The sequence below is a fragment of the Malus domestica genome, chromosome 17 (assembly GCF_042453785.1).
Source record: "Malus domestica chromosome 17, GDT2T_hap1".
NCBI classification, from domain to species: domain Eukaryota; kingdom Viridiplantae; phylum Streptophyta; class Magnoliopsida; order Rosales; family Rosaceae; genus Malus; species Malus domestica.
In genome coordinates this window covers 22,164,167-22,182,114 of record NC_091677.1, presented here as the reverse complement: position 1 = coordinate 22,182,114, position 17,948 = coordinate 22,164,167, and the positions used below count along the sequence as shown (strand labels likewise).

Below are 17,948 nucleotides of genomic sequence, written 5' to 3'. Positions count from 1 at the left end.
CTATTGCTTTCCCTGATGCATCATATTCCTAAGAACCTGACTATCTTTAGGGTGATTTTTGTCCTAAATTGAAAATTGATCGCCACCATATCATCTCACAAATGGAATTAGAAAAATAAACGGTGCTATAAAGATGCATTGAAAGACATGGAAGCATACTGTGATGAATTTGATTTCGGTTCAGCAACAGCTCCCACTTCTTAGTCGATGTTAGGTTCCTGCATGAAGAAATGCAGGATTTGAGTTCACAACAGGTACACATCCAAATAAAACCTAGCAACAACAAAACGGATAATTTGTTTGAGGTCACGAAATATTTTGTGTTACGATCAGAGATACCGTGAATAGGTGATACAATCCGTAAATAACAGTGTTCATGGGGATTTGAGTTGCACAAGAGGAAGAAGGAAAACGGCTTTTGGGTAAGATAATGGGCTTTGAATTCCAACATTTAATCTCTCTCTATATCATCTTCTTTTGAACTAATCTTTCATTTTTTGCAATGTAGCTAACAGTTCCACAAGATAGATCGTGAGTACTGAATTCCATCTTCTAGTTTTAGCCTTTTAGGTTTGGTTTGTGACCGAGAGCTTGGTCTTGGAGACTTGTTAGGAGAACTCAACGAATTCTTCTCACATCTAGGTAAGACATTGGTTGGCATTTTGGCATTTTGGAGGAAATGTTCGGTGTGCCCATTTCAAAGGAAGTGTTCAGTGTCAGGAAAATGACATGGTATACCAAGTGTTATAAGACAAATATTTGAATATTTTTTTAAGTATTCAACACTTGGTGTACCTGACATATTATCGGCACATTAAAAAATTTCTCAACAATTTGATGTTGTCTTGGTTTTTGCTCGGAGATTAGTTATTACTATAATGGTAAATCTTATTTATCTGTATTTTCGTTTTTTAAGGCTTATCGAAAATTGCGACACAAGGAGACTTATAATCCATAGCGTTACTGAGCCTAGCATGGAGATTTCCAAGTGCAAGTTATGCTCAATAGGGTGGAACGATGTTCATGATCTAATGTGACAATTCTTAGGCTTCGCATAAAACATTATCCCAGTAGCCGTTTTTTCATGCAGTGTTTGATATGTCTTTGTGTCACAACCCGTCCCGAAGGTACATTTGACGGGAATGTGAATTGACGGGTTTGCCCTTAGTGGGTGCTAAGGTATGTGTGTGACACATTATGGATTATGCATATTTTCCTAAAGTTTGGAAAGTTGTATATGGATTAAAAAAAAAATTGGGTTTTTCATTTTTGTATGGTTAGGATGAAATGGATGGTGGGGATTGAGTGGACCACCCACACCTAAAACTCCCTGTTCTCTCTCTCCCTCTCCCCGTATCACTCTCTCTCTCCTCCCTCACGATTCTTCCTCTCTCTCACCCACATCGTACGGACGGCAACCAAAACCACCCAAAACTTCGTGGATCGAAGCAAATAAGGTAAGAATCTTCACCCTCTTGAAGTTCTGAGTTGATTGGTGTTAGTTTTAGGACGTAGAACCTTCGAAAAACCCCTGAACCCGAACCCCAGTTTTTGAGTACTGTTCATGCACACGTGAAATGTTGTGTTTCAGGGAATTCTAAGCTTATAGTGAGCTTAGTGAGGTCCTAAGGAAGCTCGGGGACGTTCGTTTGGAAGTTTTGGAGGTCGGGATCGTCGAGTTCGACGTTGGCCGGTTTTGCTTGAATTTTTCCGGTGAGATTTAGTTGTTTTTAGAGCCTTAAAGTAGTGTATTGTGATTCTACATGTTTGGGGCTTCAATTTGATATATTATACGAAGAAAATGGGTGAAAAACGAAGGAGAATAGGGCATTTGAAGTTTGGCCGGAAACCGGCCACCGGGAAAAAACCAGTCCGGCGACTGGCTGAGGAAGATGATGCGCGTGGGGGGCGCGTGTCCCCGTGCTTGCCCTGGCGCGTGGGGGCGCGTACCACATCAAAAAATTATTTTAAAAATATGTCGACGTCCGTGACGTCGAGTAGATCACTGTGGTATATTCATATACCCAAATTGAGCACCGTATGAGAAAGTTATTACGAATTGTTGGTGAGGTGCTTTAAATAACGTTTTATAGTTTTCGCATATAGGTGAAAATGTGAATTGACGATCCGACCGTTGGATCATCACCAAACTTTGATACGTTGTAATACGTAATATTTGAGGATTATAGGAACTTACGGATTGAGAATCCGATTTACGGATCTTCCGGAATTGGAGTTGTAAGTTCATAAAATAGAATGTAAACCGTCACTTAGTTTTGTTAATTGACGGAGATCCGACCGTTGGATGATGATGAAATTTTAGGATGTTGTCCTAGAGATATATTGTGGACCTCTGGAAGTTATGGATTTAAAATCTGAGTGGCAGATCTTCCGGATCGATCTACGTAGTGACGTATTTTATATAAGTTATATATTCTATCGATATGAATTCTGAGGTTGGATTTGATTACTGTTCTAGGCGGCGATCGTCATGACGCCTTGATGTGTGGTGCTAGGGAGTTGTTGGACGAACTTCAGGTGAGTGGGCAGTTTTGTTTTCCGTATATATATATATATATATATATATATATATATACTTGACGTTTTCCCAGAAATTGAAATTGAATGAAAGTATACTTTAAATGCAATGTATAAAATTATATGAAAAGTATGTTTTCAAATGCCATGCGTAGATTCATATGAAAAATGTGATTTGAAATGCCATGCATAGAAATGATATGAAAAGTATATAGAAATGTGAATCGAATTGCCATGCATGAAATGATATGAAAAGTATGAATTGAGATATGATGCATATGTATGAATTGGTGCTGTGGACGCACAGGTGAGTATCAGGTGAGTATTTTTACTGCTATGATGATGTTGAGATATATTGAGCTCATAACCTGCACCTTGGTATTAATGCTTATTATTATGCACCGCATCGCACGCTCACCTTGGATCCAAGTAGATGCTAGTCGTACAGACCACTAGAGGTGATTCCGACATGCCAGTTGTATAGACCATTAGAGGGGTTCCGACTGGTAGGTGACCTTAGATTATGTGCACAGATGATTGATGAGAGAAGCACTAGAGCGTAATATTAACCATTAAGTCGTACAGACTACATTAGATGGTTCCGACTTATGTGCAGTGTAGTGCCGTACAGGTCATACTAGGTGACTCCGGCAGGGCCGTACAGGTCACAGTTGGTGACTCCGGTTAGATGAGATTTGAGCTCTAAATTCAGCCGTACAGGACCATTGTAGGGTCTCCGGTTGTTTATTTTCTTCCACCTGATTTATGTTAATGCATTCATACTAAACTGTTGAAATTGGCATGGCATATTTGTAATGAAAAATATTGAGATAGTGATTTGAAGTTTTGAGAATATATATATATATATATTTATATTTTACATTTCTGGGAAAGTATACAAGTTTTACGGAGAGAGGTTACAACGTTTTGAGAAATGTTTGGATTTGGAAAAGATTTGTTTTACTGACCCACTCAATTTGGTTTTGCGCCCCTCCAGGTTCAAGATTGCTGAGGTGTGGTGACTACGAGGAATCCAACGGTGTTCTGACAGAATGGACAAAATTAGGACTCACCTTCGGGTGTATCATCTTAGGAGTTGTAAATTTAAAGCTTCCGTACTGTGCAAATGGTTACGTCACTCCCACGTGACGGCCAGCATGCCCTCCTTCGGGACGGGGTGTGTCACTTTGTTAGGAAAATGGACTATATGAAACGGGATTATCATTATATTGACGTCTTGCTACAATAATAAAAAGTTATTGAATCAAGACTCCACACGACATTAAATCTATTTTATATAATTTGATCCCAATGTAGTTATGTTCCGTTCATGAATGATTAAATGTAGTAATTATATTAAATATGCATGTTCACATGATTTATATATGTATTAAGTGCATATAAGTATGACTGTATGAGAAGTAAACAACTTTTATAAAAATAAAAATAAAAAAGCAAATCTTTCCAACTAAAAAAGGGAAACAAAACAAAATTTAATTAAACTAACCTATCAAAGATTAGGTACGAACCATACAGGTGCAGTATGCAACTGGGATCAAGAACGACTCTTGGGGCAACTAAAATGCCTAATTCTCTTATTTGTGAAGGAAAATACTCCAAAATCACATCCGGTTGAGTCATAAATCAGGTAATCAAAGGTAAAATAAATATTGTTTCTCTCAACCTTCTGGCCATAGGATACTATATAACGGCGGAATGGTGATTAAAATGGAACTGGATCCTCTGAGGCAAACCCTAGGGATCATGCTGAGAGACAAACATGGGTCATTCAATTTCAATTCAACGGTTACAATTATTATAACTTTAAAAGGAACTCCCTGTTTGTAGTGTTTGTCGCTCAGCAAGATCCCGAGGGTTTGCCTCGGAGAGAATCCAGGTCCGACTAAAATTACCTTTTTATCTTTTTGTAGTATCTTTCACTACGGCTTTATTTGTTTTTTTTTCATCATTATTTTTTTTTTGAATTTTATTTTAATTTTTCTTATGAAAAATCATAAACAACTCCATAAATGCAGAATCCTTTGCTAGGTGAACGAAATCACAGCTATTGTAATGCTCTACTATTGATCCATCATAATCAATTAATTTGTACCGATTGGACGTCTCCACCCATCAGCCACAGACCTGAGGTCATAGTCTGAGGAGATAAGCTGCCTACATCGTACCAAAATCGTAGGATATAAGCTGATCTTGTCCAGTCTTAGCTAGGGGTACCTACCCCTCCACCCAATCAATAAATTCGGATCTTGAAATTTGATCAAACGGTTAAAAACTGGAGATTCCTTTAAAAGTTATAATAACTTTAACCGTTAAATCAAATTTCAAGGATCCAAATTTATTGATTTAGTGAAGTCGGTGAAAGAAATCCGGAGCCACTGAAGGTCAAGGGAAAATTTTATAGGACGGCAATAAGGCCGGCAATGCTGTATGGCACAGAATGTTGGGCGGTGAAACATCAACACGTACACAAAATGGGTGTAGCGGAGATGAGGATGCTTCGTTGGATGTGTGGGCACACGAGAAAGGATAAGATTAGGAATGAGGATATCCGGGGTAAAGTAGGAGTAGCCGAAATTGAAGGAAAGATGAGAGAAAATCGGTTACGGTGGTTTGGACATGTGCAAAGAAGGCCTACTGACGCTCCGATTAGAAGATGCGACTATGGGACAGAGGTTCAGGGCCGAAGGGGTAGAGGAAGACCTAGGAAAACTTTGGAAGAGACTCTAAGAAAAGACTTAGCGTACTTGGATCTAACGAAGGACATGACACAGGATCGAGCACAATGGCGTTCTAAGATTCATATAGCCGATCCCACTCAGTGACTTGGATTTTCCAAGTCTCCAACCAAGAAGTTTTCCTCACTCGGGAAATTAAGGGAACACTACCCCAACCTACATGCTCCACTCAGAAAGCTTCAACATACAAGCTTCAACAAAAGAAAATTCAAAGAACTTAGCGAAGAAGGCTTTGGTGTATTTAACACAATACGTTGAAATGAAGGAAAGCTTATTTATTGATATCCCCGATAAGCTACAAATATGTACATATACATGAGTCAAAATAAACACACAAGAGGGAGCCTTCACAAAGGTTGCTTAGGAGAAGTCTCAGCAGTCGGTAGAGCCCCAGAAAGAGAAGGCACCGGAGGGGGATCATTTGGAGCCTCAGTACTGGACAGAACCCTAGAAGGAGGAGGCATCAGAGGTTGATCATTTGGAGCTTCATTACGCGGTACAGCCCTAGAAGACGAAGGCAATAAATGCCTTTGGAACAAACCCACAAATCTCTGATGATCAAGTAAAACCTGACCATCAGTTTCCTTCATCTGGTCAAGCTTCCTCTTCATGTTTGTAGCATAGTCATGTGCGAGCCGGTGCAACTGTTTATTCTCATGCTTGAGCCCTCTAATCTCCTGTTTGAGACTCATCACTTCAGCCGCCAATGATTCAACTTGGCGGGTTCGAGCAAATAGGCGTTGTGCCATATTAGACACAGAACCTGCACACTGAACACTGAGAGCCAGCGAATCCTTAACAGCTAACTCATCAGACCGTTTGGAAAGTAGTCTGTTATCTTTGGGAGTGAGAAGGTTCCTGGCCACCACCGCAGCGGTCATATCATTCTTCATCACGGAATCCCCAACGGTAAGAGGACCAGTTGGGGAGACGAAGGATGGGCGCCATATGTTGTCTGGAGAAGGCGGGGCTGCCTCTTCAACAAGGTTCAAGTCAAAACGACGGTCGGAGGGGCCAGACATTTTCAAAGGTGTTGAAGAGAGAAGAGGTCGGACAAATCAAGATCTTAGAAGTGCAAGAATGAAGCTTCTACTGGTGGAGATTCAAGTGTGCTTTGGAACTTAATGCCAGCCCCTATAAAAATCTGCACTCGACGGAGCTTCAGAAATCAAAGAGGCGCCTGCTCAGAAATCGAAGAGGCGTTTGCTTTCTCAAAAGTTGGGCTGCTTAGAGATCACGAGGGTTGATCTCAGAAATCGAAGAGCCGTTTGCTTTCTCAAAAGTTGGGCTGCTCAAAGACCACGAAGGCCGATCTCAGAAATCGAAGAGGCGCTCGCTTTCTCAAAAGCTGGGCTCCCTAGAGACCACGAGGGCCGATCTCAGAAATCGAAGAGGCACCTACTTTTCCAGCCTTGTCAGCACCTGTCACACGCACACTCAGCTTTGCGGAAATTATGGGCATTCTGTCAAAGACTTCTGGGGAAGTAGAAAACACATGAATCTTACTGTTCAATCACCCACTTCCCACACGCAACAATAGCTCATGGGTACCACAGATAACTTTGCCAAAGTTCTCTGCCAAAGTTGAGCACGTGAAGCTTGCAGCTCCCACTACATCGCTCTGACCAAGAAGGGTAAAAGAATAGCAAAGAAACAGCACTAACAAAGTTTAGACCCATAAATTTTGAAGGTCTAGCTACCATATTATTACCCACAAGGGTAAAGGAACAGTACCACTGCTGGATAATTGGAAAGTCCATGTATGTCAACCTCTGTGCTTCGTGGCAAGGTAGACTAGCAAACATGCCCAACCTTTACTCACATTCGAGAAAACACTCCCAATAAGATTGCTTGCTCCAAAATCGAAGAGGCACCGTCCTCCGAATCTAAAGAGCCAGACTCCCAACATGACTACTTTCTTAAAAATCGAAGAGAGGGTAAAGGAACAGTACCATTGCTGGATAATTGGAAAGTCCCTGTGTGTCAACCTCTGTGCTTCGTGGCAAGGTAGACTAGCAAACATGCCCAACCTTTACTCACATTCGAGAAAACACTCCCAACAAGATTGCTTGCTCCAAAATCGAAGAGGCACCGCCCTCCGAATCTCGAGAGCCACTCTCCCAACATGATTACTTTCTCAAAAATCGAAGAGACACTGCTCCCCGAATCTCGAGAGCCAAACCCCCAGCATGATTGCTTTCTCAAAAATCGGTGAGGCACCGTTCTCCGAATCAATCGAAGAGGCGCTCGCTTTCTCAAAAGCTGGGCTGCTCAGAGACCACGAGGGCCGATCTCAGAAATCAAAGAGGCACCTACTTTTCTAGCCTTGTCAGCACCTGTCACACGCACACTCAGCTTTGCAGAAATTATGGGCATTCTGTCGAAGACTTCTGGTGAGGTAGAAAGCACATGAATCTTACTGTTCAATCACCCACTTCCCACACGCAACAATAACTCATGGGTACCACAGATCACTTTGCCAAAGTTCTCTGCCAAAGTTGAGCACGTGAAGCTTGCAGCTCCCACTACATCGCTCTGACCAAGAAAGGTAAAAGAATAGCAAAGAAACAGCACTAACAAAGTTTAGACCCATAAATTTTGAAGGTCTAGCTACCATATTATTACCCACAAGGGTAAAGGAACAGTACCACTGCTGGATAATTGGAAAGTCCCTGTGTGTCAACCTCTGTGCTTCGTGGCAAGGTAGACTAGCAAACATGCCCAACCTTTACTCACATTCGAGAAAACAGTCCCAACAAGATTGCTTGCTCCAAAATCGAAGAGGCACCGTCCTCCGAATCTCGAGAGCCAGACTCCCAACATGACTACTTTCTCAAAATCGAAGAGAGGGTAAAGGAACAGTACCATTGCTGGATAATTGGAAAGTCCCTATGTGTCAACCTTTGTGCTTCGTGGCAAGGTAGACTAGCAAACATGTCCAACCTTTACTCACATTCGAGACAACACTCCCAACAAGATTGCTTGCTCCAAAATCGAAGAGGCACCGCCCTCCGAATCTCGAGAGCCAGACTCCCAACATGATTACTTCCTCAAAAATCGAAGAGACACTGCTCTCCGAATCTCGAGAGTCAGACCCCCAACATGATTGCTTTCTCAAAAATCGAAGAGGCATCGTTCTCCGAATCTCGAGAGCCAGATACCACAGACCACTTTTTCAAAGTGCTCTGACAGAGTTAAAACATGTGAAACTGGCAGCTCCCACTACCGTGCTATGACCAAGCAGGGTAAAGGAATAGTATTACTACTTGTTGTTAGGGAGACTCCTATATATGTCGACCTCCATCCCCAACGGACAGGCAGACCTGCAAAAATGCTCAACCCTTCATCATATCTGAGAGGGCACTCCCAACAAAGCCTTTCGAAATATTCAGCTTTCTTTCCCCCCGATAATACCTCTGCAAACAAGCTATACTAGAGCAAGAATATCTCATATCATCAGGGTTAAAAGCAAGAGTATCCCATATCATGCTTTTTCCCTGTTTTTTCTTTTGGCCTTGTTTTTACCTGCAAGACAAGGAGAAAGAGAGCAATCAGTCAGCACTTGGAATCAAGCTTCCAGCCAGGAACTGACTGCCTGGAACCCCTTACCTGATTACTTACCTGGCATTGCTCTCGAGTACTCATCTTCAACATCTTATGTTTCCAGGGAAGATTCCGCATCTGCTTGAGGAACAGATAGGGCAAGTGCGAAGGATACAAGGAAGCATGTGGAGACAAGCGTAACAGCACACGTGCCGATACATCCATTACTCTGTCAAAAGCAAAAGTATCCCATATCAGCAGGGTGGAACGTACTCTAGATTTGATGGACTTGTTTTGACCCTCAAATTCTTCAGTCGGCCTTATACTCTGGAGGAAACCAGAAAACCCTCCAGCTCAGTTCAAGAATAAGCCTGTGGAAAGTTACTTCTTCAAAAGCAAAAGTATCTCATATCATCTCTTCTCATTTTTCTTCTCTTTATCCTTCATGCTGCTGCAAGATGGGGAGAAGGTGAACAATCAGTCGGAGCTCTGATTGCTTACCTTGTCTGTCACCTCTTTCAGCAGACCCCCTAGCTCGGCGACTTGGGGGACTCCTACTACATGGTTTGTATCGCGCTTGACCAAGCCTGAAACTACAAGTAAGCTTCAAGTGAAATTGATACATTACCTTGTGCATCTCCACCAGTTAAAGATACCACCCCTGGATGGAGGAAGAGTACTTCCAGAGAAGATGCCACATCTACCTATGAGACAGATAAGGCAAGTCAAGACGACACCACACTCCGATACTTAGAAGTTTCGTGATTACGAGATCATTCTCCCACAATATTTCCTAATGTCATTTGTACTAAATCATTCACTCGTACTCACTAAAGGAGAGCTTGAACCTATGTACTTGTGTAAACCCTTCACAATTAATGAGAACTCTTCTATTCCGTGGACGTAGCCAATCTGGGTGAACCACGTACATCTTGTGTTTGCTTTCCTATCTCTATCCATTTATATACTTATCCACACTAATGACCGGAGCAATCTAGCGAAGATCACAAAAAGTGACCGTTTTCGTTACCTATGATCTATCTTGCAAGAGAACGGAGAATTAGATGGAGATCTCAACCATAGAATACGAGCTGGATGGAAAGAGTGCATCCGGCGTGTTGTGTGACCGTCGTAGGCCACTGAAGCTCAAGGGAAAATTTTATAGGACGGCAATAAGGCCAGCGATGTTGTATGGCAGAGAATGTTGGGTGGTGAAGCATCAACACGTACACAAAATGGGTGTAGCGGAGATGAGGATGCTTCGTGGGATGTGTGGGCACACGAGAAAGGATAAGATTGGGAATGAGGATATCCGAGGTACAGTAGGAGTAGCCGAAATTGTAGGAAAGATGAGAGAAGATCGGCTCTGGTGATTTGGACATGTGCAAAGAAGGCCGACTGACGCTCCGGTTCGAAGATGTGACTACGGGACAGAGGTTCAGGGCCGAAGGGGTAGAGGAAGACCTAGGAAAACTTTGGAAGAGACTCTAAGAAAAGACTTAGAGTACTTGGATCTAACGGAGGAAATGACACAAAACCGAGCGCAATGGCGTTCTAGGATTCATATAGCCGACCCCACTTAGTGGGAAAAGGCTTTGTTGTTGTTGTTGTTGTTGTTGTTGGTGAAAGAAATCCGAAGATGGTCAATTTCCCAAGTTTTACACCCATTGACAGGGTCACTAGGTACCACCTCCTCTTCACTCCTCAATTGGAAATCTGGAATTCAATTCAACCTTGTTCAAGTAGATATGGTATTATTGTCTCCTTAAAAACATTCTTAAATTCCATCTCCTATTATGATTTTGACTGTTCTCTTATTACGATTTTATCCGTTATAACACACGTGCTAACTTGGAGATATTATTGAAAATATAACGAGAACAATGTTCGTACATTACTCTAGCTACCTTAGCCACACCATGTTTCATAAAAAAAATAACATAGAACTTAGATCAATCACTTGAGTTACAAACATGCATGTTGCATCTAATCCTAACCTTTTATTTTCTCAAGTACTGTTGTGTGAAACCTTTGAGACAACCCACGTTGAGGCCCATCAACTTTTTACAAGATCCAGCCCAAGTCAAGAAACCTAGTGGGCAGTCATAGCTGACTAAACCTCTGGTTACCCACTGAGTTGAGAGTGCTGATGTGTCCAATTTTAGACGTGGGACTTCGGATTCTTTCGTTTCATTTTTTTTTCTATGTCCTCTGGATTCATTTACGGAACCGCCATGTCACAAAAACGTAACCATGCCACATAAAATTTTCATTGTATCAAAAACACGGTCTGGCATACTAAATATCATATTATAAACAAACAAAAAATCATTTTGAAGTGCTCAATTACTTATATAATAACACTTGGTTATCAATTTATGTTTGCGGTACAATAAAGTATTCTCTATTCAACTATTCACACACCCTAAATATCCAAAAACCCATTTCCTGCCTCCCGGCTAAGTTGCAGGTAGTTCTATCCTGAATATCCAATAAACCAGTATTATTTTCCCTAACTTAAGTAGGATGGTGCATGTAGTGTTACCGCACAAGACCTCCAATTTTCTAAAACCCTCAAGTTTTTAGTCTAACAGAGACAATGAATCTAAAACCCTCAAGTTTTTAATTCGCAAAACTGTAAATTCGGAAAGTGCAAAACAACAATATAAGGAGCAAAAGTAAATTAATTGGTGCTATGTTCAATTAATATAGCGGATGCAATCTGCGATTATATTAATTAAAGCCCAATTAATGAGGAGTAAATATTAAGGGACATTTTTGTAACTATTCGAGATTTATTTGTTTAATACATAGTTCTATTATATTTAATTAAAGTACTTTGTTAATTTTTATTTTTTCATAAATCAATGAAACATTATAATTAAATTCTATTTCTCAAATAAAAACGGGTACATCTTAAAAATCTAATAAGATAACCTGATAATTATATGTACCCAGACCAATTTGTGGTGCTAGGTTCGTCTTCACTAAGATTCAAGATGCCATGTCCGTCATCATGGAAAAGATTTCTTCTTTTTGTCACTTTCCTTCATTTGTGCCTTCAAAAAGCTTGTGTGTTTGGTGATGCTTTGTCGTCAACCTTCATGAACATAGCTTTTCGATCTTTTTTATCAATCTCAAGTTCCTTGCATACTCAACTTGACTTCTATAAAATGAACCACTCTCCCTGTCAGTCTCACCTCTTAGCGTCGTCTTTTGGGAACAACATTAGAAACAAGCTTAATAATTCAGTATTTTAGGCAAAATTTTCACAACTTTCCAACATTTGTGATGGTTGAACCTTGTGATGAATTTGGGCAAAATTAGGTACCAACTGTTTGCTTGCATCAACTAAAACAAATAAAGTGGGAAAAAATTAATTATTTCAAAAAAAATAAATGTAGGTGCTAATAAAAAAATTAGAAATTTTTTTACCTCATCCCCAATATTTGTGTCACCTTGATAAATTTTCACCGCTTTTGTCTGAGCATCTCTATATTTGCCTAATGCAAAACTCAAAATTTTTATCATATTAGTAACTAGTAAGTGCACTTTTCCTACGACTAGTTCCATACCGACTGCTATAATTTTCATGAAATTTCTTCCACACAAGAAAACATCTTTCAGCGATTAACCATGCAGTTTCGGTTTCGACTCTACCGTCAACGGGATATGCCATTTTCGTAAGCACAAACAAAATAGGAATGTAATCAATAAAATAAGAATGTAATAAAAGATTGTACATAATTTCGCGTGCTTGCTTTCATTTCTTGATCGAGCTATCATTAGTTGATGAAATTTTAGACTAATAAGATGACCTATTCCAACAAGTACTTAGAGATTATTTGCTGACAGAGACTTAGATAATCAGTCCGTCTCAAAGCAATGCTGTTTATCTAAATTGAAAGTGCTCATTGGTCGGCTAATTCTATAACTTCAGTGTTGTTTATCGAAATTGAAGATATTGCCGGTTGCCAACACCCTCACAGATTTCAACTGGTGTTTAGTTACAAATTTTGATTACATCAAGTAAAATCCCTGATCTACTCAGGCCAAACCCTATTTTTATAAACATATTTTTGAAATAGGTCTAATTTTTAGTGACTTTTGACTTTTGAAATAGGTCCAATTTTTAGTTACTTTGGACCCATATCAAAATACCCCAAAATTATAAGGAAAATATGATCAAGTAATTAACAAATTTTGAAGACCGATTTGTGTTCCCAACAATAAAAAGATTGAACCCAGATATAAGAGCTTTGATTTACTTTGCATTTCGGTTATGGATGGTCTAGAGATACATCTTGTTTCATTGATCTTAATGAAAAGAAATTTCAATCGAACATGTAATTAGTCATCAGTACGCGCTACTCGCTAGTCCTCGATATGTTGATATACTGAGGTGGGTGCAAGCTCTGGGCACAAGAAAGAAGATGGACAGATATGAGATGACCTTCATCTACAAATCATTATTATTACTTTCCTTGTTGATCGAATGTTTAATTTCTTCCTAGAAAGCAATTGAGCAAGCAAACTGAAAAAATACAATGGATGTAGCTAGGTTACCAGAGAGGAAGAGAGAGGACAAAAAGTTGAATTGAATGGGCATGTCTATTGGGGGTTTGTATGCTATGCAACTTTCATGTGCCCCAGAAAGTGAAGGGCTTGTTTCTGGGATGGTGACAACTAACAAGGCCGAGCCCTCTCCTCTCTATCTTTCCAACCCGAAACGCATTGATGTGAATAATGCAGTAGATAAAAAAAACAACAAAATGGTACGTACTGAATAAGATATCCCCATTACTCTCACCTACCAACCTCACCTCTTTTCTTTTACCAAGGTATCCCCACTACTCATGCCAAATTATGCGATCACACAACATATTTTAGCGGATATTCATAGGTCATTACAAGGTTAATTTGGGAAGTGAGAGTCAGGTAATTTGAGACATGAAAACCCTAAAACCTTTCGCTTCTCTAACATTATATAATAACACTACCACCTTCCCAATTCCAAATCATTTCATACTTCCTTGAGACCCTCATCTTTTCCCAATTCATTCAGCAATCTTCACGCCTCACTCTCTCTCCCTTCTCAATTCCTCCTAACTCTCATCACTGCAAGGATATACTTTCTTCTAAAACACAAGAGGCTTTAGCATCATTTTCCAACTATGAAAATGTATTTTATCCCATATCTGAAATGTCGTAATTGCTTCTGTTGATCCTAGACTCAATAATTTGTAATTTATTTTAAGATTTATGTATAAGATTTGCTAGTGTGATAAGAAATTTAAAGTCGGTGAAAAAAAAAATGCAGAGCACAAAAATAACAGGATTAATGGTATGCGGACTCTTTCAGGATCCTTTATGATATGTCGACAACAGTGGTCAAGAAGGGGACCAATTGCTGAACAAGATATTGGCGGCAGTGGTCAAGAAGTGGGAGCTGTTGTTGAACCGGAAATCAAATTCACCACCGCAACAGTATGCTTCCATGTCTTTCAATGCTTCTTTATTGCACCATCTATTTTATTAATTCTAGCTTTCGCGGCCATCACGTCCCCTATAGATTTCCTTTGTACCACAGTTCAATATGTGATTTGTGATATAATTATGGTGGAGATCATTTGTCGATTTAAGTAAAAAATCACCCCAAAGATTGTCAAGTTCTTAGGAATAAGATGCATCAGGGAAGCAATAGAGATATTTTTATAGGCTCTGGGTCTTTATTTACAAAATATTATAGATCCCGAATGCATAATTTGTGTTTTTACCCTAGTATGTTGTTCCTACTACCTGATTTCCTATGTCTTATTTTTGAGACATAGTGGAGCCCTAAGTTTTCTGGATTTTGCCCTAGGGATATATGCTGTAATTCCAGTGCGTTTTATAAAATTGATGGACGGTGGAAAAAATCTTTAAGGTTATGAATATGCATTATTCGTTCTTTCAATTACAACTTGCATTTCTCTATTTTTATTTAAAAGTCATTAGGAGAATGTAATTGAAGGGATTGTGAATCCACAAAACTTTGTTTTTCTTTTCATTTTTAGGTGTATCATAATGTTTTTATTTTTAATATGTACCATTTTAATTCGCAACCCTAATAATGAAAAAATATATGATACACCTAAAAATGAAAAAAGGTCTATGGATTCTCAATCCCTTCAATTACAGTCTCCTGATCAGTTTTAAATAAAAGTAGAGACATGCAAGTTGTAATTGAAAGCCCGAATAATGCATATTCATAAAATGCATTAGAATTACAGCATTTATCCCTAGGGCAAAATCCAGAAAACTTAGGGCTCTACTATGTCTAAATATTAAGACAAAGGAAATCAGGTACTAGGAACAACATACTAGGGTAAAAAAACGCACATTATGCATTCGAGATCTATAATAATATGTAAATAAATACCTAGAGCCCATACAAATATCTCTGTTGCTTCCTTGATGCATCCTATTCCTAAGAACATGACTATTTTTTGGGATGATTTTTGACCTAAATCAATGAATGATTGCCACCATAATTATATTAGAGATGGAGCTGTGTATGAAGGTATTCTATGGGGGGACGTGATGGTTGCGGTAGCTATAATTAGTAAAATAGACAATGCTATAAAGAAGCATTGAAAAACACTTAAACCCTAAACCATACTGTTGTTGTGGTGAATTTGATTTTCGGTTCAGCAACAACTCCCGCTTTTTGCCACCCTTGCCGACATCTTGTTGATCTCGTCTACGACGACCGCGTGCTTGTTGATGACGGCCACAGTCGCCCCGCCCCTGTTGATCGCGGCTTACTTGTTGACCTTGCTGACCATTCCCCTCCCCATCCTCCAGTGGTTCTACGGTAAGAATAACAGGCGTACAAGACAAACAAGAGGAAAATAGCTCTGTAAATAGAATGGATAATGATAACTAACTTATGAATTGTTCGTGTCAAATGATTATCACTTACTAATTATCTCTATTTTTTTTTATGTTCCAACCATGAATAGCTAACGGTGGATACAACATTCGGTTTGTGATAAAGATGAAATTATTTATTTCAGGTAAGCTAGAGTTCAACTCTTATGATATCTTTATGATTTAAATAATAAGATTCAACTAGGAGTTAAGTCGGAATGGATTTCTAATTTTCGACAATAAATTTTTTGAATCTGTACACAAATATTTTGAATCTGAATGTTTTTTCAAAAGTTAAAATGAAAGTCAGAATGTCATTTTGCAATTCTGATAACTAGGAATTTCTGATATAAATTTTTTCAAAGTATGCACCCAACTTATTCGGATACCAAAATGGTTTGATTTCTGATAGTTGTCTACTCAATTATAAAAATGAAAAGTTAATTCTCGTTTGTCAAAAGCCTAGCTCTAGCCTAGATTTTTTAACTCAGTCACGTATATACATTTTACGCAAAATGTTACTGTTTTTGTTCATGTGCTCGTGCGCATTACAAGTTCGATTTTCGCAATTGTACATGTGCACGTTTTATTATGTCGTACAAGAATTGTAAGACCAATCATGCAAGTTGAAATAACATATTTGGATATGCTCTAAATTCACTTAACTTATGGAAAGAGAATTTTGAACTCGAACATTCCAGATTCCTTTGCATAAACAAATATCATAAGACCAGCCATGAAAGTCGAAACAACATATTTTCGTAGGCAATATTAACACACTAGAAAACGTATGATAAATATTGAGCGAAGTAGGTTTGATTACTAAATGTGAGTTTATTCATAAATTTTAGTTTTGTTGTTAATTCCAACTTTTACTTGATGATAATTATGAAATAATTACAAACAAAAAAATAACAAAAAAACAATCCACATTTAAAGTTGGTTTTAAGTCATATGAAGTTATTTGAGCTCAAATAAAATTTCTCTTCTTAAAATCTAGGGAGTTTTGTTAAAACACTGAAAATCGTAAGAGGGGTATATATTAAACAACATTAAATTAATTTAATGATTAAAATTTTAATCATTCTTACCTCTCTAACCGAACACCAACATATCTACTATTCTTGCAAACCAAGCTCCAGCTTCTCCCTCACATTTGGCCGGCACCTTGCTCTCCCACAATACAAACCAAAACAACGAAGCAGCCACCTATTGCTAGACCAAAATTGTTGGAGCATGCTTGGTGTTGTTATTGAAAGCAATTCCTGAAAAAATAGAGAAAAAGAAAAGAAAAAAAAAAGGCGTATGAGGCGGCATTGAACCGGGAGCCGAGAACGACGTCTTTGTCCTCTCCGGGCCATGACATGTTTTGTACCCCTTTGGATAAACAAAAAATGAAAATAGAAAAACAAAAAAACGTGTAGCCAACCTCCTCCTCCCACCTCCTCTTCACACCTCAATTGGAAATTTGGATTTCAATTCAACTTTGTTTAAGTATATATGGTATAATTGTCTCCTTAAATACATTGTTAAATTCAATCTCCAATTACGATTTTGACAGTTCTCCTATTACAATTTTATCCATCATAACACACATGATAATTTGGAGAGATTTTTGAAAATATATCAGGAACAATGTTTGGTACAACAAAATGTAATAACTCAATTAGTTGGAAACTTAAAAAAAAAAAAAATCTACGAATTGCATTATAACATTTGGTGTAATGTGTGTTTGCATATTATGCTAGACCTATTGTATCATAAAGATCAATCAATTCAAGAGCTTTCATTTTTCCTTTTCAATCTCTCTCTTGTTTCTCTCTATATCATCTTCTTTTGAACTAATCTTTTATCTTTTGCAACGTAGTTAACAGTTCCATTAGATAGATTGTGTGTACTGAATTCCATCTTCTAGTTTTAGGTTTGGTATATGATCGGGGGTTTGGTCTTGGAGACTTGTTAGGAGAACTCAACGAGTTCTTCTCACGTCTAGGTAAGTCAGTAGCTGGCATTTTGGAGGAACTGTTCAATGTGCCCATTTCAGAGGAAGTGTTCAGTGTGTCACGAAAACGGCACAGGATACAAAGTGTTATAATATAAATTGTTAAATTTTTTTTACGTATTCAACACTTAGTGTACTTGACATATTCTCATGACACTGAAAATTTTCTCGACAATTTGATGTTGTCTTGGTTTTTG

General features: G+C 38.7%; 1 long non-coding RNA gene across 1 annotated transcript; it reads left to right on the top strand.

The window, feature by feature from the left end:
• The first annotated feature begins 1,286 nt into the window (after nucleotides 1–1,286).
• Nucleotides 1,287–3,806, top strand: LOC139193695 (uncharacterized). Its single transcript, XR_011578097.1, has 4 exons — nucleotides 1,287–1,457; nucleotides 1,592–1,713; nucleotides 2,480–2,538; nucleotides 3,536–3,806. It is a non-coding gene; the product is annotated as an uncharacterized lncRNA (long non-coding RNA).
• Nucleotides 3,807–17,948: the final 14,142 nt, after the last annotated feature.